Source organism: Anomaloglossus baeobatrachus, chromosome 3, assembly GCF_048569485.1.
Source record: "Anomaloglossus baeobatrachus isolate aAnoBae1 chromosome 3, aAnoBae1.hap1, whole genome shotgun sequence".
In the NCBI taxonomy this organism is placed as follows: domain Eukaryota; kingdom Metazoa; phylum Chordata; class Amphibia; order Anura; family Aromobatidae; genus Anomaloglossus; species Anomaloglossus baeobatrachus.
In genome coordinates this window covers 229,348,904-229,371,127 of record NC_134355.1, presented here as the reverse complement: position 1 = coordinate 229,371,127, position 22,224 = coordinate 229,348,904, and the positions used below count along the sequence as shown (strand labels likewise).

Genomic DNA, 22,224 nt, shown 5'->3' with positions numbered 1-22,224 from the left:
ATTATAACTAAGCCATTGTACTAGCAAACACTGAGTGAACCTAGTGGCATCCTAAACGTGGCTGTTGGACTTCTGTATAGTCCCACTAGTGCAAAGATATTTGCAGCACGTCTGCCTGCATTACACACTCAAACTCATTGTTACTAAGCCATTATACTAGCAAACACTAAGTGAACCTAGTGGCATCCTAAACGTAGCTATTGGACTTCTGTATAGTCCCACTAGTGCAAAGATATTTGCAGAACGTCTGCCTGCATTGCACACTCAAACTTATTATAACTAAGCCATTATACTAGCAAACACTGAGTGAACCTAGTGGCATCCTAAACGTGGCTGTTGGACTTCTGTACAGTCCCACAAGTGCAAAGATATTTGCAGCACGTATGCCTGCATTGCACACTCCAACTCATTATAACTAAGCCATTATACTAGCAAACACTGAGTGAACCTAGTGGCATCCTAAACGTGGCTGTTGGACTTTTGTATAGTCCCACAAGTGCAAAGATATTTGCAGGCACACTCCAACTCATTATAACTAAGCCATTATACTAGCAAACACTGAGTGAACCTAGTGGCATCCTAAACGCGGCTGTTGGACTTCTGTATAGTCCCAGTAGTGCAAAGATATTTGCAGCACGTCTGCCTGCATTGCACACTCAAACTCATTATAACTAAGCCATTATACTAGCAAACACTGAGTGAACCTAGTGGCATCCTAAACGTGGCTGTTAGACTTCTGTATAGTCGCACTAGTGCACAGATATTTGCAGCACGTCTGCCTGCATTGCACACTCAAACTCATTATAACTAAGCCATTATACTAGCAAACACTGAGTGAACCTAGTGGCATCCTAAACGTGGCTATTGGACTTCTGTATAGTCCCACTAGTGCAAAGATATTTGCAGCACGTCTGCCTGCATTGCACACTCAAACTCATTATAACTAAGCCATTATACTAGCAAACACTGAGTGAACCTAGTGGCATCCTAAACGTGGCTGTTGGACTTCTGTATAGTCCCACTAGTGCACAGATATTTGCAGCACGTCTGCCTGCATTGCACACTCCAACTCATTATAACTAAGCCATTATACTAGCAAACACTGAGTGAACCTAGTGGAATCCTAAACGTGGCTATTGGACTTCTGTATAGTCCCACTAGTGCACAGATATTTGCAGCACGTCTGCCTGCATTGCACACTCCAACTCATTATAACTAAGCCATTATACTAGCAAACACTGAGTGAACCTAGTGGCATCCAAAACGTGGCTGTTGGACTTCTGTATAGTCCCACTAGTGCAAAGATATTTGCAGCACGTCTGCCTGCATTACACACTCAAACTCATTGTTACTAAGCCATTATACTAGCAAACACTAAGTGAACCTAGTGGCATCCTAAACGTGGCTATTGGACTTCTCTATAGTCCCACTAGTGCAAAGATATTTGCAGCACGTCTGCCTGCATTGCACACTCAAACTCATTATAACTAAGCCATTATACTAGCAAACACTGAGTGAACCTAGTGGCATCATAAACGTGGCTGTTGGACTTCCGTATAGTCCCACAAGTGCAAAGATATTTGCAGGCACACTCAAACTCATTATAACTAAGCCATTATACTAGCAAACACTGAGTGAACCTAGTGGCATCCTAAACGTGGCTATTGGACTTTTGTATAGTCCCACAATTGCAAAGATATTTGCAGGCACACTCCAACTCATTATAACTAAGCCATTATACTAGCAAACACTGAGTGAACCTAGTGGCATCCTAAACGCGGCTGTTGGACTTCTGTATAGTCCCAGTAGTGCAAAGATATTTGCAGCACGTCTGCCTGCATTGCACACTCAAACTCATTATAACTAAGCCATTATATTAGCAAACACTGAGTGAACCTAGTGGCATCCTAAACGTGGCTGTTAGACTTCTGTATAGTCCCACTAGTGCACAGATATTTGCAGCACGTCTGCCTGCATTGCACACTCAAACTCATTATAACTAAGCCATTATACTAGCAAACACTGAGTGAACCTAGTGGCATCCTAAACGTGGCTATTGGACTTCTGTATAGTCCCACTAGTGCAAAGATATTTGCAGCACGTCTGCCTGCATTGCACACTCAAACTCATTATAACTAAGCCATTATACTAGCAAACACTGAGTGAACCTAGTGGCATCCTAAACGTGGCTGTTGGACTTCTGTATAGTCCCACAAATGCAAAGATATTTGCAGCACCTCTGCCTGCATTGCACACTCAAACTCATTATAACTAAGCCATTATACTAGCAAACACTGAGTGAACCTAGTGGCATCCTAAACGTGGCTGTTGGACTTCTGTATAGTCCCAGTAGTGCAAAGATATTTGCAGCACGTCTGCCTGCATTGCACACTCCAACTCATTATAACTAAGCCATTATACTAGCAAACACTGAGTGAACCTGGTGGCATCCTAAACGTGGCTATTGGACTTCTGTATAGTCCCACTAGTGCACAGATATTTGCAGCACGTCTGCCTGCATTGCACACTCCAACTCATTATAACTAAGCCATTATACTAGCAAACACTGAGTGAACCTAGTGGCATCCTAAACGTGGCTGTTGGACTTCTGTATAGTCCCACTAGTGCAAAGATATTTGCAGCACGTCTGCCTGCATTGCACACGCAAACTCATTGTTACTAAGCCATTATACTATCAAACACTGAGTGAACCTAGTGGCATCCTGAACGTGGCTATTGGACTTCTGTATAGTCCCACTAGTGCACAGATATTTGCATCACGTTTGCCTACATTGCACACTCAAACTCATTACAACTAAGCCATTATACTAGCAAACACTGAGTGAACCTAGTGGCATCCTAAACGTGGCTGTTGGACTTCTGTATAGTCCCACTAGTGCAAAGATATTTGCAGCACGTCTGCCTGCATTACACACTCAAACTCATTGTTACTAAGCCATTATACTAGCAAACACTAAGTGAACCTAGTGGCATCCTAAACGTGGCTATTGGACTTCTCTATAGTCCCACTAGTGCAAAGATATTTGCAGCACGTCTGCCTGCATTGCACACTCAAACTCATTATAACTAAGCCATTATACTAGCAAACACTGAGTGAACCTAGTGGCATCCTAAACGTGGCTGTTGGACTTCCGTATAGTCCCACAAGTGCAAAGATATTTGCAGGCACACTCAAACTCATTATAACTAAGCCATTATACTAGCAAACACTGAGTGAACCTAGTGGCATCCTAAACGTGGCTGTTGGACTTTTGTATAGTCCCACAATTGCAAAGATATTTGCAGGCACACTCCAACTCATTATAACTAAGCCATTATACTAGCAAACACTGAGTGAACCTAGTGGCATCCTAAACGCGGCTGTTGGACTTCTGTATAGTCCCAGTAGTGCAAAGATATTTGCAGCACGTCTGCCTGCATTGCACACTCAAACTCATTATAACTAAGCCATTATATTAGCAAACACTGAGTGAACCTAGTGGCATCCTAAACGTGGCTGTTAGACTTCTGTATAGTCCCACTAGTGCACAGATATTTGCAGCACGTCTGCCTGCATTGCACACTCAAACTCATTATAACTAAGCCATTATACTAGCAAACACTGAGTGAACCTAGTGGCATCCTAAACGTGGCTATTGGACTTCTGTATAGTCCCACTAGTGCAAAGATATTTGCAGCACGTCTGCCTGCATTGCACACTCAAACTCATTATAACTAAGCCATTATACTAGCAAACACTGAGTGAACCTAGTGGCATCCTAAACGTGGCTGTTGGACTTCTGTATAGTCCCACAAATGCAAAGATATTTGCAGCACCTCTGCCTGCATTGCACACTCAAACTCATTATAACTAAGCCATTATACTAGCAAACACTGAGTGAACCTAGTGGCATCCTAAACGTGGCTGTTGGACTTCTGTATAGTCCCAGTAGTGCAAAGATATTTGCAGCACGTCTGCCTGCATTGCACACTCCAACTCATTATAACTAAGCCATTATACTAGCAAACACTGAGTGAACCTGGTGGCATCCTAAACGTGGCTATTGGACTTCTGTATAGTCCCACTAGTGCACAGATATTTGCAGCACGTCTGCCTGCATTGCACACTCCAACTCATTATAACTAAGCCATTATACTAGCAAACACTGAGTGAACCTAGTGGCATCCTAAACGTGGCTGTTGGACTTCTGTATAGTCCCACTAGTGCAAAGATATTTGCAGCACGTCTGCCTGCATTGCACACGCAAACTCATTGTTACTAAGCCATTATACTATCAAACAATGAGTGAACCTAGTGGCATCCTGAACGTGGCTATTGGACTTCTGTATAGTCCCACTAGTGCACAGATATTTGCATCACGTTTGCCTACATTGCACACTCAAACTCATTACAACTAAGCCATTATACTAGCAAACACTGAGTGAACCTAGTGGCATCCTAAACGTGGCTGTTGGACTTCTGTACAGTCCCACAAGTGCAAAGATATTTGCAGCACGTCTGCCTGCATTGCACACTCCAACTCATTATAACTAAGCCATTATACTAGCAAACACTGAGTGAACCTAGTGGCATCCTAAACGTGGCTGTTGGACTTCTGTATTGTCCCAGTAGTGCAAAGATATTTGCAGCACGTCTGCCTGCATTGCACACTCAAACTCATTATAACTAAGCCATTATACTAGCAAACACTGAGTGAACCTAGTGGCATCCTAAACGTGGCTGTTGGACTTCTGTATAGTCCCACTAGTGCAAAGATATTTGCAGCACGTCTGCCTGCATTGCACACTCAAACTCATTATAACTAAGCCATTATACTAGCAAACACTGAGTGAACCTAGTGGCATCCTAAACGTGGCTATTGGACTTCTGTATAGTCCCACTAGTGCACAGATATTTGCAGCATGTCTGCCTGCATTGCACACTCCAACTCATTATAACTAAGCCATTATACTAGCAAACACTGAGTGAACCTAGTGGCATCCTAAACGTGGCTATTGGACTTCTGTATAGTCCCACTAGTGAACAGATATTTGCAGCATGTCTGCCTGCATTGCACACTCCAACTCATTATAACTAAGCCATTATACTAGCAAACACTGAGTGAACTTAGTGGCATCCTAAACGTGGCTGTTGGACTTCTGTATAGTCCCACTAGTGCAAAGATATTTGCAGCACGTCTGCCTGCATTACACAATCAAACTCATTGTTACTAAGCCATTATACTAGCACACACTAAGTGAACCTAGTGGCATCCTAAACGTGGCTATTGGACTTCTGTATAGTCCCACTAGTGCAAAGATATTTGCAGCACGTCTGCCTGCATTGTACACTCAAACTCATTATAACTAAGCCATTATACTAGCAAACACTGAGTGAACCTAGTGGCATCCTAAACGTGGCTGTTGGACTTCTGTATAGTCCCACAAGTGCAAAGATATTTGCAGGCACACTCAAACTCATTATAACTAAGCCATTATACTAGCAAACACTGAGTGAACCTGGTGGCATCCTAAACGTGGCTGTTGGACTTCTGTATAGTCCCAGTAGTGCAAAGATATTTGCAGCACGTCTGCCTGCATTGCACACTCAAACTCATTATAACTAAGCCATTATACTAGCAAACACTGAGTGAAACTAATGGCATCCTAAACGTGGCTGTTGGACTTCTGTATAGTCCCAGTAGTGCAAAGATATTTGCAGCACGTCTGCCTGCATTGCACACTCCAACTCATTATAACTAAGCCATTTTACTAGCAAACACTGAGTGAACCTAGTGGCATCCTAAACGTGGCTGTTGGACTTCTGTATAGTCCCACTAGTGCAAAGATATTTGCAGCACGTCTGCCTGCATTGCACACTCAAACTCATTGTTACTAAGCCATTATACTAGCAAACACTGAGTGAACCTAGTGGCATCCTAAACGTGGCTATTGGACTTCTGTATAGTCCCAGTAGTGCACAGATATTTGCAGCAAGTCTGCCTGCATTGCACACTCAAACTCATTATAACTAAGCCATTATACTAGCAAACACTGAGTGAACCTAGTGGCATCCTAAACGTGGCTGTTGGACTTCTGTATAGTCCCAGTAGTGCAAAGATATTTGCAGCACATCTGCCTGCATTGCACACTCAAACTCATTATAACTAAGCCATTATACTAGCAAACACTGAGTGAACCTAGTGGCATCCTAAACGTGGCTGTTTGACTTCTGTATAGTCCCACTAGTGCACAGATATTGTTAGGGCCAGGTGGACGGGCAGACCCAGGAGGTGGATCCACTGGGCCGAACTCCTTGATGATGGTAAGGGGTCCGGTAGCTGGAGCACTACAGGTAGCAGGACAGTCCGTGTATAAGAGTAGAATGCAGAAGTCCCTGGGACCACGGAGTCACTGATGGTAGTCCGGGTCACGGAGCTCAGGTTCGGAAGCCGAGATGTTGTCAGGCAGAGTCCGGAACCGATGGAGCGAGAAGACGGGTCACCGCAGGGATCAGAGATGGTACGGACTGTCAGGATGGCAGATAGGCAGCGTTCGGGGTTCGGGATTCGGCAGGACCGGATGGCGAGGCAGGATCGGCTCTAGAAGAGAGAGAGGTGAGTATCTCACAGGAACACAAGGAGACCTGACTCCTAGCTTGGGAAACACGAAGAACAGGCCCCGCCCACTTGGACACTAAACCCCTTTATACCCTGTACCTGTGTGCCCAAATTCCTGTTAGTGGAAGCTGGCCCTTTAAGAAAGGATCAATGACCGCGCGCGCCCTAATGCGCATGTGCGAGGCCCGGGTGCCAGAAGCCAGGGCAGGGAGCGGTGAGGAGGAAGCAGCAGAGCCGGGCTGGGGCTGAGAAGCCGACGGGCGCTGGGAGCGGGGACCAGGACGCCAGGGAACCGCAGGCAATGGAGGCTGGAGACCGGGGAGCGGTGGAGACCGGACAGAAGAACCAGGGAGCGACGCAGGGAAGCCGGGAAGCATGGCAGGTGAGCCGGGGAGCAGAGCAGGGGGCCCGGGGAGCGTGACAGTACCCCCCCCCCCACGCCCCCCTCCCCGCAACCGGGACAGGAAGGCACGGATCAAAGGAGTACCCACATTCTCCCGGGGTTCCCAGGACCTATCCTCAGGACCATAGCCCGCCCAGTCCACCAGGAAGAACTGTCGGCCCCGTACAGTTTTCATGGCCACGATATCCCTTACCGCATAGATGTCGTCATCGGCTATAGGAGGAGGAGCCGTACTGGCAGCAGCGGAGAAGGGACCAAGGACAACCGGCTTGAGCAGGGAGACGTGGAAGGAGTTGGGTATTCTCATCGTGGCCGGGAGCTGCAACTTGTAGGAGACCTCATTGATCTTGCTGAGGACTTTAAACGGCCCGATGTAGCGAGGTCCCAGCTTGTAGGATGGTAGCTTCAATCGGACGTACTTGGAAGCAAGCCAGACGAGATCTCCTGGAGAGAAACACGGAGGGTCCAGACGCCTCTTGTCTGCGTGTCTCTTCATCCGCAGGGAAGCACGTCCAAGGGACGCCTTAACAGAGTCCCAAATGGTTGCAAAGTCACGGGCTACAGCATCAGCAGCAGGGACATCCGAGGAAGAGGATACAGGTAACGGGACGGAAGGCTGAAGTCCGTAAACGACATGGAAGGGAGAGCTGGAGGAGGACTCACTGACGTGGTGGTTATGGGAGAATTCAGCCCAAGGAAGAAGCGTGGACCAGTCATCATGATGGGCGTTGACGTAGTGACGTAAGAAGGAGGTCAAGATCTGATTGACCCGTTCCACTTGGCCGTTCGACTGAGGATGGTAGGCTGAAGAAAAGTCCAGAGTCACTCCCAGATGTTTGCAGAGAGCCCTCCAGAAGCGGGAGGTGAACTGAGTTCCTCTGTCGGACACAATGTGTGATGGAAAGCCATGCAACCGGAAGATGTGTTGTACATAGGCGTCAGCGAGTTCCTGGGCAGAGGGCAGTCCAGCCATAGGGACGAAATGAGCCATTTTAGAGAACCGATCCACCACGACCCATATGACTGTGTGTCCGGAGGACAATGGCAAGTCCGTAATAAAGTCCATCGCAATGTGTTGCCACGGTACTGAGGGTATAGGCAGAGGCAGAAGACGGCCATATGGTAGATGTTTGGGCGTCTTATTCCTGGCACAAGAGGAGCAGGCTGAGACAAAAGAAGCGACGTCCGTGCGAAGGGATGGCCACCAGTAATGACGTACAATCGTACTCCATGTTCTCTTCTGACCAGCATGACCGGCTATTTTCGAGGCATGGCCCCAGTGTAACACTTTTTGCCTGTCAGTCTCAGAGACATAGGTCTTCCCGGGCGGTATGTGGGCCAGGGTGACAGGAGTCACCGGAAGGATCTTACTAGGGCAGATGATGGGCTGGGATGTCTCCTCCTCCTGCTCCATGGGCATGAATGACCTGGACAAGGCATCTGCGCGTAGATTCTTGTCCGCGGGTCGGAAATGGAGCTGGAAATCGAATCTGGCAAAGAACAAGGACCACCTGGCTTGCCGTGGGTTCAGTCGCTGAGCAGACCGCAGGTATTCCAGGTTCTTGTGGTCCGTGTAAATAATAACGGGGTACACTGCTCCTTCCAGAAGGTAGCGCCATTCCTCCAGAGCCAGTTTGACTGCCAATAGTTCTCGGTCACCGATGGTGTAGTTGCGTTCAGGCGCTGAGAAGCTCTTGGAGAAGAAACCGCAAGTCACCATCTTCCCGGAGGAGGACTTCTGCATGAGCACTGCTCCAGCTCCCGAGGAGGAGGCATCCACCTCCAAGGTGAACTGTCGGTTTAACTCCGGACGGTGGAGCACAGGAGAGGAGGCAAATGCCCGCTTCAGAGAGCCAAACGCGGCATCGGCCGCAGGTGACCAGTCCTTTGGATTAGCCCCCTTCTTGGTCAAGGCGGAGAGAGGAGCAGTCAGAGCAGAGAAGTGAGGGATGAACTGGCGGTAATAGTTGGCGAATCCCAGAAAGCGTTGGATTGCCTTCAGTCCAGAAGGAGGAGGCCAGTTGAGAACGGCAGAGACCTTCTTTGGATCCATCTGCAGTCCGGTATCGGAGATGACGTAACCCAGGAAGGGCAGAGAAGACTGCTCGAAGACACACTTCTCGTACTTGGCGTACAGACGATTCTCCCTCAGTCTTTGTAGTACCAGCTGCACGTTCTCTCTGTGGGTCTGGAGGTCCGGAGAAAACACCAGGATGTCATCAAGATACACCACCACACAGATGTAAAGAAGGTCCCGGAACACGTCGTTCACCAATTCCTGAAAGACTGCTGGTGCGTTACACAGGCCGAAGGGCATCACACAGTATTCATAGTGCCCATCGCGAGTTTTAAACGCGGTCTTCCATTCGTCCCCAGAGCGGATGCGGACCAGGTTGTAGGCACCCCGAAGATCCAACTTGGTGAACACACGAGCTCCTCTAAGCCGATCAAACAATTCGGGAATGAGCGGCAGGGGGTACTTGTTTTTCACGGTGATTTGGTTTAATACCCGGTAGTCTATGCATGGGCGTAGGTCACCTTCTTTCTTCTTAACGAAGAAGAAGCCTGCTCCAGCAGGAGAGGAGGATCTCCGAATGAATCCCCTTGCCAGGCTCTCGGTGATGTAAGTAGACATGGCCCTTGTTTCGGCTGGAGACAGCGGATATATCCGTCCTCGAGGTGGTGTAGTTCCCGGGAGCAGGTCGATGGCACAATCGTAAGGACGATGTGGCGGAAGTACCTCTGATTCCTTTTTGTCGAAGACATCCGCGAAGGACCAATAGGCCGAGGGCAGTCCCGGTAGGGACTCTGGAACCGGAGGTCGTCGGATGGGTTGTATGGTCTTCAGACAGTTCTCATGGCAAGAAGAGCCCCATCGGGTGATTTCACCAGTGCCCCAGCTGACTGATGGTTCGTGTGTCCGTAACCAGGGAAGTCCCAGCAGGATTTGATGGGACATGTGTGGAAGGACGTAGAAAGCGATGTTCTCGGTGTGCAGGGCACCGATACGCAGTTCGAGCGGCCTGGTGATTCAGGAGATGGTGTCAGAGAGGGGTCTCCCATCCACAGAGGCAATCCCGAGGGGTTTGTCGAGTGGAGTAACAGGCACCTGGTACTTGTCCACCGTGGCCTGCTGGATGAAATTGCCTGCTGCCCCAGAATCGAGGTACGCCTCAGCCGTGAATCGCGTCTCTCCCGTTGTCACTTGTACAGTCCACATCACCGGGTCTGAGAGAGTCTCAGCACCTAGGGTAGCCTCTCCTACCAACCCTAGGCTTTGGAGTTTCCCGGCCTCTCTGGACAGGAGCGTAGCAGGTGTGTGCCCTCTCCGCAGTAGAAGCAGAGGCCCTTGGCGAGCCGCTCTGCTCGGCGTTGCTCAGACTGCCGCACATGGTCGATCTGCATGGGCTCGTGGACGGAGACACCAGATGCCGTTGACTGAAGTACGGCGGGCTTCTGCGGAGGAGAGGAATGCCGTACCGGACGTCTCTCACGGGACACCTCTTTGGATCGCTCCTGAAAGCGAATGTCCACTCGAGTCGCTAGGGTAATCAGGGCATCCAGGGTGGACGGTACGTCACGACCAGCCAGCTCATCTTTAATTCGACCCGAGAGTCCTTCCCAGAAGGCGTCGGTTAGAGCCTCGTTGTTCCACCCGAGTTCCGAAGCCAAGGTGCGAAAACGGATGGCGTATTGACCCACCGTCAGAGTCCCCTGACGTAACCGGAGAAGAGATGAGGCAGACGCGGAGGCGCGTCCGGGCTCGTCAAAGGTGCCACGAAGTGCCTGCAGGAACTCCTGGATGTTCGTAGTCACAGGGTCCTCCTTCTCCCACAAGGGGTTCATCCACGCCAGTGCCTCACCCTCTAGATGGGACATGATGAACGCAACCTTGGCTTGGTCGGAGGCAAACAAATGCGGCAGCTGCGTGAAATGGAGGGAGCATTGGTTTATGAATCCCCTGCAGGTCTTGGGATCTCCGGCGTACCGGGGTGGTGAGGCCAAACGAAGTCTGGAAGCATCCGAGGAGGCTGCCACGGGGGCTGGAGCCGTGGATTGTCTAGTGGAAGCCCGAGATGCTGAAGATGTAACTGACGCTTGTAGCGTGTTCAGGCGGGCGTCCACAGAAGACATGAATTGCAGCATGCGGGTCTGAGTCTCACGCTGGCGTGTGAGTTCCTCCTGCAAGGCTGCTAGTGCTTCAGCGGGATCCATGGCCTGTTCTTACTGTTAGGGCCAGGTGGAAGGGCAGACCCAGGAGGTGGATCCACTGGGCCGAACTCCTTGATGATGGTAAGGGGTCCGGTAGCTGGAGCACTACAGGTAGCAGGACAGTCTGTGTATAAGAGTAGAATGCAGAAGTCCCTGGGACCACGGAGTCACTGATGGTAGTCCGGGTGACGGAGCTCAGGTTCGGAAGCCGAGATGTTGTCAGGCGGAGTCCAGAACCGATGGAGCGAGAAGACGGTTCACCGCAGGGATCAGAGATGGAACGGACTGTCAGGATGGCAGATAGGCAGCGTTCGGGGTTCGGGATTCGGCAGGACCGGATGGCGAGGCAGGATCGGCTCTAGAAGAGAGAGAGGTGAGTATCTCACAGGAACACAAGGAGACCTGACTCCTAGCTTGGGAAACACGAAGAACAGGCCCCGCCCACTTGGACACTAAACCCCTTTATACCCTGTACCTGTGTGCCCAATTTCCTGTTAGTGGACGCTGGCCCTTTAAGAAAGGGTCAATGACCGCGCGCGCGCCCTAATGCGCATGCGCGAGGCCCGGGTGCCAGAAGCCAGGGCAGGGAGCGGTGAGGAGGAAGCAGCAGAGCCGGGCTTGGGCTGAGAAGCCGACGGGCGCCGGGAGCGGGGACCAGGACGCCAGGGAACCGCAGGCAATGGAGGCTGGAGACCGGGGAGCGGTGGAGACCAGACAGAAGAACCGGGGAGCGACGCAGGGAAGCCCGGAAGCGTGGCAGGTGAGCCGGGGAGCAAAGCAGGGGGCCCGGGGAGCGTGACAGATATTTGCAGCACGTCTGCCTGCATTGCACACTCAAACTCATTATAACTAAGCTATTATACTAGCAAACACTGAGTGAACCTAGTGGCATCCTAAACGTGGCTATTGGACATCTGTATAGTCCCACTAGTGCACAGATATTTGCAGCACGTCTGCCTGCATTGCACACTCCAACTCATTATAACTAAGCCATTATACTAGCAAACACTGAGTGAACCTAGTGGCATCCTAAACGTGGCTATTGGACTTCTGTATAGTCCCACTAGTGCACAGATATTTGCAGCACGTCTGCCTGCATTGCACACTCCAACTCATTATAACTAAGCCATTGTACTAGCAAACACTGAGTGAACCTAGTGGCATCCTAAACGTGGCTGTTGGACTTCTGTATAGTCCCACTAGTGCAAAGATATTTGCAGCACGTCTGCCTGCATTACACACTCAAACTCATTGTTACTAAGCCATTATACTAGCAAACACTAAGTGAACCTAGTGGCATCCTAAACGTAGCTATTGGACTTCTGTATAGTCCCACTAGTGCAAAGATATTTGCAGAACGTCTGCCTGCATTGCACACTCAAACTTATTATAACTAAGCCATTATACTAGCAAACACTGAGTGAACCTAGTGGCATCCTAAACGTGGCTGTTGGACTTCTGTACAGTCCCACAAGTGCAAAGATATTTGCAGCACGTATGCCTGCATTGCACACTCCAACTCATTATAACTAAGCCATTATACTAGCAAACACTGAGTGAACCTAGTGGCATCCTAAACGTGGCTGTTGGACTTCTGTATAGTCCCAGTAGTGCAAAGATATTTGCAGCACATCTGCCTGCATTGCACACTCAAACTCATTATAACTAAGCCATTATACTAGCAAACACTGAGTGAACCTAGTGGCATCCTAAACGTGGCTGTTGGACTTCTGTATAGTCCCACTAGTGCACAGATATTTTCAGCACGTCTGCCTGCATTGCACACTCAAACTCATTATAACTAAGCCATTATACTAGCAAACACTGAGTGAACCTAGTGGCATCCTAAACGTGGCTATTGGACTTCTGTATAGTACCACTAGTGCACAGATATTTGCAGCACGTCTGCCTGCATTGCACACTCCAACTCATTATAACTAAGCCATTATACTAGCAAACACTGAGTGAACCTAGTGGCATCCTAAACGTGGCTATTGGACTTCTGTATAGTCCCACTAGTGCACAGATATTTGCAGCACGTCTGCCAGCATTGCACACATCAACTCATTATAACTAAGCCATTGTACTAGCAAACACTGAGTGAACCTAGTGGCATCCTAAACGTGGCTGTTGGACTTCTGTATAGTCCCACTAGTGCAAAGATATTTGCAGCACGTCTGCCTGCATTACACACTCAAACTCATTGTTACTAAGCCATTATACTAGCAAACACTAAGTGAACCTAGTGGCATCCTAAACGTGGCTGTTGGACTTCTGTATAGTCCCAGTAGTGCAAAGATATTTGCAGCATGTCTGCCTGCATTGCACACTCAAACTCATTATAACTAAGCCATTATACTAGCAAACACTGAGTGAACCTGGTGGCATCCTAAACGTGGCTATTCGACTTCTGTATAGTCCCACTAGTGCACAGATATTTGCAGCACGTCTGCCTGCATTGCACACTCCAACTCATTATAACTAAGCCATTATACTAGCAAACACTGAGTGAACCTAGTGGCATCCTAATCGTGGCTGTTGGACTTCTGTATAGTCCCAGTAGTGCAAAGATATTAGCAGCACGTCTGCCTGCATTGCACACTCAAACTCAATGTTACTAAGCCATTATACTATCAAGCACTGAGTGAACCTAGTGGCATCCTAAACGTGGCTATTGGACTTCTGTATAGTCCCACTAGTGCACAGATATTTGCAGCACGTCTGCCTGCATTGCACACTCCAACTCATTATAACTAAGCCATTATACTAGCAAACACTGAGTGAACCTAGTGGCATCCTAAACGTGGCTGTTGGACTTCTGTACAGTCCCACAAGTGCAAAGATATTTGCAGCACGTCTGCCTGCATTGCACACTCAACTCATTATAACTAAGCCATTATACTAGCAAACACTGAGTGAACCTAGTGGCATCCTAAACGTGGCTGTTGGACTTCTGTATAGTCCCACTAGTGCAAAGATATTTGCAGCACGTCTGCCTGCATTACACACTCAAACTCATTGTTACTAAGCCATTATACTAGCAAACACTAAGTGAACCTAGTGGCATTGTAAACGTGGCTGTTGGACTTCTGTATAGTCCCAGTAGTGCAAACATATTTGCAGCATGTCTGCCTGCATTGCACACTCAAACTCATTATAACTAAGCCATTATACTAGCAAACATTGAGTGAACCTGGAGGCATCCTAAACGTGGCTATTCGACTTCTGTATAGTCCCACTAGTGCACAGATATTTGCAGCACGTCTGCCTGCATTGCACACTCCAACTCATTATAACTAAGCCATTATACTAGCAAACACTGAGTGAACCTAGTGGCATCCTAATCGTGGCTCTTGGACTTCTGTATAGTCCCAGTAGTGCAAAGATATTAGCAGCACGTCTGCCTGCATTGCACACTCAAACTCAATGTTACTAAGCCATTATACTATCAAGCCCTGAGTGAACCTAGTGGCATCCTAAACGTGGCTATTGGACTTCTGTATAGTCCCACTAGTGCACAGATATTTGCAGCACGTCTGCCTGCATTGCACACTCCAACTCATTATAACTAAGCCATTATACTAGCAAACACTGAGTGAACCTAGTGGCATCCTAAACGTGGCTGTTGGACTTCTGTACAGTCCCACAAGTGCAAAGATATTTGCAGCACGTCTGCCTGCATTGCACACTCAACTCATTATAACTAAGCCATTATACTAGCAAACACTGAGTGAACCTAGTGGCATCCTAAACGTGGCTGTTGGACTTCTGTATAGTCCCAGTAGTGCAAAGATATTTGCAGCACGTCTGCTTGCATTGCACACTCAAACTCATTATAACTAAGCCATTATACTAGCAAACACTGAGTGAAACTAGTGGCATCCTAAACGTGGCTGTTGGACATCTGTATAGTTCCACTAGTGCACAGATATTTGCAGCACGTCTGCCTGCATTGTACACTCAAACTCATTATAACTAAGCCATTATACTAGCAAACACTGAGTGAACCTAGTGGCATCCTAAACATGGCTATTGGACTTCTGTATAGTCCCACTAGTGCACAGATATTTGCAGCACGTCTGCCTGCATTGCACACTCCAACTCATTATAATTAAGCCATTATACTAGCGAACACTGAGTGAACCTAGTGGCATCCTAAACGTGGCTATTGGACTTCTATATAGTCCCACTAGTGCACAGATATTTGCAACACGTCTGCCTGCATTGCACACTCCAACTCATTATAACTAAGCCATTATACTAGCAAACACTGAGTGAACCTAGTGGCATCCTAAACGTGGCTGTTGGACTTCTGTACAGTCCCACAAGTGCAAAGATATTTGCAGCACGTCTGCCTGCATTGCACACTCAAACTCATTATAACTAAACCATTATACTAGCAAACACTGAGTGAACCTAGTGGCATCCTAAACGTGGCTGTTGGACTTCTGTACAGTCCCACAAGTGCAAAGATATTTGCAGCACGTCTGCCTGCATTGCACACTCCAACTCATTATAACTAAGCCATTATATTAGCAAACACTGAGTGAACCTAGTGGCATCCTAAACGTGGCTGTTGGACTTCTGTATAGTCCCAGTAGTGCAAAGTTATTTGCAGCACGTGTGCCTGCATTGCACACTCAAACTCATTATAACTAAGCCATTATACTAGCAAACACTGAGTGAACCTAGTGGCATCCTAAACGTGGCTATTGGACATCTGTATAGTCCCACTAGTGCACAGATATTTGCAGCACGTCTGCCTGCATTGTACACTCAAACTCATTATAACTAAGCCATTATACTAGCAAACACTGAGTGAACCTAGTGGCACCCTAAACGTGGCTATTGGACTTCTGTATAGTCCCACAAGTGCACAGATATTTGCAGCACGTCTGCCTGCATTGTACACTCCAACTCATTATAACTAAGCCATTATACTAGCAAACACTGAGTGAACCTAGTGGCATCCTAAACGTGGCTATTGGACTTCTGTATAGTCCCACTAGTGCACAGATATTTGCAGCATGTCTGCCTGCATTGCACACTCCAACTCATTATAACTAAGCCATTATACTAGCAAACACTGAGTGAACCTAGTGGCATCCTAAACGTGGCTGTTTGACTTCTGTATAGTCCCACTAGTGCAAAGATATTTGCAGCACGTCTGCCTGCATTACACACTCAAACTCATTGTTACTAAGCCATTATACTAGCAAACACTAAGTGAACCTAGTGGCATCCTAAACGTGGCTATTGGACTTCTGTATAGTCCCACTAGTGCAAAGATATTTGCAGCACGTCTGCCTGCATTGCACACTCAAACTCATTATAACTAAGCCATTATACTAGCAAACACTGAGTGAACCTAGTGGCATCCTAAACGTGGCTATTGGACTTCTGTATAGTCCCACTAGTTCACAGATATTTGCAGCACGTCTGCCTGCATTGCACACTCCAACTCATTATAACTAAGCCATTATACTAGCAAGCACTGAGTGAACCTAGTGGCATCCTAAACGTGGCTATTGGACTTCTGTATAGTCCCAGTAGTGCAAAGATATTTGCAGCACGTCTGCCTGCATTGCACACTCAAACTCATTATAACTAAGCCATTATACTAGCAAACGCTGAGTGAACCTAGTGGCATCCTAAACGTGGCTATTGGACTTCTGTATAGTCCCACTAGTGCACAGATATCTGCAGCACGTCTGCCTGCATTGCACACTCCAACTCATTATAACTAAGCCATTATACTAGCAAGCACTGAGTGAACCTAGTGGCATCCTAAACGTGGCTATTGGACTTCTGTATAGTCCCAGTAGTGCAATCAAATTTGCAGCACGTCTGCCTGCATTGCACACTCAAACTCATTATAACTAAGCCATTATACTAGCAAATACTGAGTGAACCTAGTGGCATCCTAAACGTGGCTATTGGACTTCTGTATAGTACCACTAGTGCACAGATATTTGCAGCACGCCTGCCTGCATTGCACACTCCAACTCATTATAACTAAGCCATTATACTAGCAAACACTGAGTGAACCTAGTGGCATCCTAAACGTGGCTATTGGACTTCTGTATAGTCCCACTAGTGCACAGATATTTGCAGCACGTCTGCCTGCATTGCACACTCCAACTCATTATAACTAAGCCATTATACTAGCAAACACTGAGTGAACCTAGTGGCATCCTAAACGTGGCTATTGGACTTCTATATAGTCCCACTAGTGCACAGATATTTGCAGCATGTCTGCCTGCATTGCACACTCCAACTCATTATAACTAAGCCATTATACTAGCAAACACTGAGTGAACCTAGTGGCATCCTAAACGTGGCTGTTGGACTTCTGTATAGTCCCAGTAGTGCAAAGATATTTGCAGCACGTCTGCCTGCATTGCACACTCAAACTCATTATAACTAAGCCATTATACTAGCAAACACTGAGTGAACCTAGTGGCATCCTAAACGTGGCTATTGGACTTCTGTATAGTCCCACTAGTGCATAGATATTTGCAGCACGTCTGCCTGCATTGCACACTCAAACTCATTATAACTAAGCCATTATACTAGCAAACACTGAGTGAACCTAGTGGCACCCTAAACGTGGCTATTTGACTTCTGTTTAGTCCCACTAGTGCACAGATATTTGCAGCACGTCTGCCTGCATTGCACACTCAAACTCATTATAACTAAGCCATTATACTAGCAAATACTGAGTGAACCTAGTGGCATCCTAAACGTGGCTATTGGACTTCTGTATAGTCCCACTAGTGCACAGATATTTGCAGCACGTCTGCCTGCATTGCACACTCCAACTCAATATAATTAATCCATTATACTAGCAAACACTGAGTAAACCTAGTGGCATACTAAACGTGGCTATTGGACTTCTGTATAGTCCCACTAGTGCAAAGATATTTGCAGCACGTCTGCCTGCATTGCACACTCAAACTCATTATAACTAAGCCATTATATTAGCAAACACTGAGTGAACCTAGTGGCATCCTAAACGTGGCTATTGGACTTCTGTATAGTACCACTAGTGCACAGATATTTGCAGCACGCCTGCCTGCATTGCACACTCCAACTCATTATAACTAAGCCATTATACTAGCAAACACTGAGTGAACCTAGTGGCATCCTAAACGTGGCTATTGGACTTCTGTATAGTCCCACTAGTGCACAGATATTTGCAGCACGTCTGCCTGCATTGCACACTCCAACTCATTAAAACTAAGCCATTATACTAGCAAACACCGAGTGAACCTAGTGGCATCCTAAACGTGGCTATTGGACTTCTATATAGTCCCACTAGTGCACAGATATTTGCAGCATGTCTGCCTGCATTGCACACTCCAACTCATTATAACTAAGCCATTATACTAGCAAACACTGAGTGAACCTAGTGGCATCCTAAACGTGGCTGTTGGATTTCTGTATAGTCCCAGTAGTGCAAAGATATTTGCAGCACGTCTGCCTGCATTGCACACTCAATCTCATTATAACTAAGCCATTATACTAGCAAACACTGAGTGAACCTAGTGGCATCCTAAACGTGGCTATTGGACTTCTGTATAGTCCCACTAGTGCACAGATATTTGCAGCACGTCTGCCTGCATTGCACACTCAAACTCATTATAACTAAGCCAGCCATTATACTAGCAAACACTGAGTGAACCTAGTGGCACCCTAAACGTGGCTATTTGACTTCTGTTTAGTCCCACTAGTGCACAGATATTTGCAGCACGTCTGCCTGCATTGCACACTCCAACTCATTATAACTAAGCCATTATGCTAGCAAACACTGAGTGAACCTAGTGGCATCCTAAACGTGGCTATTGGACTTCTGTATAGTCCCAGAAGTGCAAAGATATTTGTATCACGTCTGCCTGCATTGCACACTCAAACTCATTATAACTAAGCCATTATACTAGCAAACACTGAGTGAACCTAGTGGCATCCTAAACGTGGCTTTTGGACTTCTGTATAGTCCCAGTAGTGCACAGATATTTGCAGCACGTCTGCCTGCATTGCACACTCAAACTCATTGTTACTAAGCCATTATACTAGCAAACACTAAGTGAACCTAGTGGCATCCTAAACATGGCTATTGGACTTCTGTATAGTAACACTAGTGGAAAGATATTTGCAGCACGTCTGCCTGCATTGCACACTCAAACTCATTATAACTAAGCCATTATACTAGCAAACACTGAGTGAACCTAGTGGCATCCTAAACGTGGCTATTGGACTTCTGTATAGTCCCACTACTGCACAGATATTTGCAGCACGTCTGCCTGCATTGCACACTCCAACTTATTATAACTAAGCCGTTATACTAGCAAACACTGAGTGAACCTAGTGGCATCCTAAACGTGGCTATTGGACTTCTGTATAGTCCCACTAGTGCACAGTTATTTGCAGCACGTCTGCCTGTATTGCACACTCCAACTCATTATAACTAAGCCATTATACTAGCAAACACTGAGTGAACCTAGTGGCATCCTAAACTTGGCTTTTGGACTTCTGTATAGTCCCAGTAGTGCAATGATATTTGCAGCACGTCTGCCTGCATTGCACACTCAAACTCATTGTTACTAAGCCATTATACTAGCAAACACTAAGTGAACCTAGTGGCATCCTAAACGTGGCTGTTGGACTTCTGTATAGTCCCACTAGTGCAAAGATATTTGCAGCACGTCTGCCTGCATTGCACACTCAAACTCATTATAACTAAGCCATTATACAAGCAAACACTGAGTGAACCTAGTGGCATCCTAAACATGGCTATTGGACTTCTGTATAGTCCCAGTAGTGCATAGATATTTGCAGCACGTCTGCCTGCATTGCACACTCCAACTCATTATAACTAAGCCATTATACTAGCAAACACTGAGTGAACCTAGTGGCATCCTAAACGTGGCTATTGGACTTCTGTATAGTCCCACTAGTGCACAGATATTTGCAGCACGTCTGCCTGCATTGCACACTCCAACTCATTATAACTAAGCCATTATACTAGCAAACACTGAGTGAACCTAGTGGCATCCTAAACGTGGCTATTGGACTTCTATATAGTCCCACTAGTGCACAGATATTTGCAGCATGTCTGCCTGCATTGCACACTCCAACTCATTATAACTAAGCCATTATACTAGCAAACACTGAGTGAACCTAGTGGCATCCTAAACGTGGCTGTTGGACTTCTGTATAGTCCCAGTGGTGCAAAGATATTTGCAGCACGTCTGCCTGCATTGCACACTCAAACTCATTATAACTAAGCCATTATACTAGCAAACACTGAGTGAACCTAGTGGCATCCTAAACGTGGCTATTGGACTTCTGTATAGTCCCACTAGTGCATAGATATTTGCAGCACGTCTGCCTGCATTGCACACTCAATCTCATTATAACTAAGCCATTATACTAGCAAACACTGAGTGAACCTAGTGGCACCCTAAACGTGGCTATTTGACTTCTGTTTAGTCCCACTAGTGCACAGATATTTGCAGCACGTCTGCCTGCATTGCACACTCCAACTCATTATAACTAAGCCATTATGCTAGCAAACACTGAGTGAACCTAGTGGCATCCTAAACGTGGCTATTGGACTTCTGTATAGTCCCGGAAGTGCAAAGATATTTGCAGCACGTCTGCCTGCATTGCACACTCAAACTCATTATAACTAAGCCATTATACTAGCAAATACTGAGTGAACCTAGTGGCATCCTAAACGTGGCTATTGGACTTCTGTATAGTCCCACTAGTGCACAGATATTTGCAGCACGTCTGCCTGCATTGCACACTCCAACTCAATATAATTAAGCCATTATACTAGCAAACACTGAGTAAACCTAGTGGCATACTAAACGTGGCTATTGGACTTCTGTATAGTCCCACTAGTGCAAAGATATTTGCAGCACGTCTGCCTGCATTGCACACTCAAACTCATTATAACTAAGCCATTATATTAGCAAACACTGAGTGAACCTAGTGGCATCCTAAACGTGGCTATTGGACTTCTGTATAGTACCACTAGTGCACAGATATTTGCAGCACGCCTGCCTGCATTGCACACTCCAACTCATTATAACTAAGCCATTATACTAGCAAACACTGAGTGAACCTAGTGGCATCCTAAACGTGGCTATTGGACTTCTGTATAGTCCCACTAGTGCACAGATATTTGCAGCACGTCTGCCTGCATTGCACACTCCAACTCATTATAACTAAGCCATTATACTAGCAAACACTGAGTGAACCTAGTGGCATCCTAAACGTGGCTATTGGACTTCTATATAGTCCCACTAGTGCACAGATATTTGCAGCATGTCTGCCTGCATTGCACACTCCAACTCATTATAACTAAGCCATTATACTAGCAAACACTGAGTGAACCTAGTGGCATCCTAAACGTGGCTGTTGGACTTCTGTATAGTCCCAGTAGTGCAAAGATATTTGCAGCACGTCTGCCTGCATTGCACACTCAATCTCATTATAACTAAGCCATTATACTAGCAAACACTGAGTGAACCTAGTGGCATCCTAAACGTGGCTATTGGACTTCTGTATAGTCCCACTAGTGCACAGATATTTGCAGCATGTCTGCCTGCATTGCACACTCCAACTCATTATAACTAAGCCAGCCATTATACTAGCAAACACTGAGTGAACCTAGTGGCACCCTAAACGTGGCTATTTGACTTCTGTTTAGTCCCACTAGTGCACAGATATTTGCAGCACGTCTGCCTGCATTGCACACTACAACTCATTATAACTAAGCCATTATGCTAGCAAACACTGAGTGAACCTAGTGGCATCCTAAACGTGGCTATTGGACTTCTGTATAGTCCCAGTAGTGCAATCAAATTTGCAGCACGTCTGCCTGCATTGCACACTCAAACTCATTATAACTAAGCCATTATACTAGCAAATACTGAGTGAACCTAGTGGCATCCTAAACGTGGCTATTGGACTTCTGTA

General features: G+C 46.9%; 1 protein-coding gene across 1 annotated transcript in view; it reads left to right on the top strand.

The window, feature by feature from the left end:
- Positions 1–22,224, top strand: part of UNC93A (unc-93 homolog A) — a 509,693-nt gene that overhangs the window by 168,703 nt on the left and 318,766 nt on the right.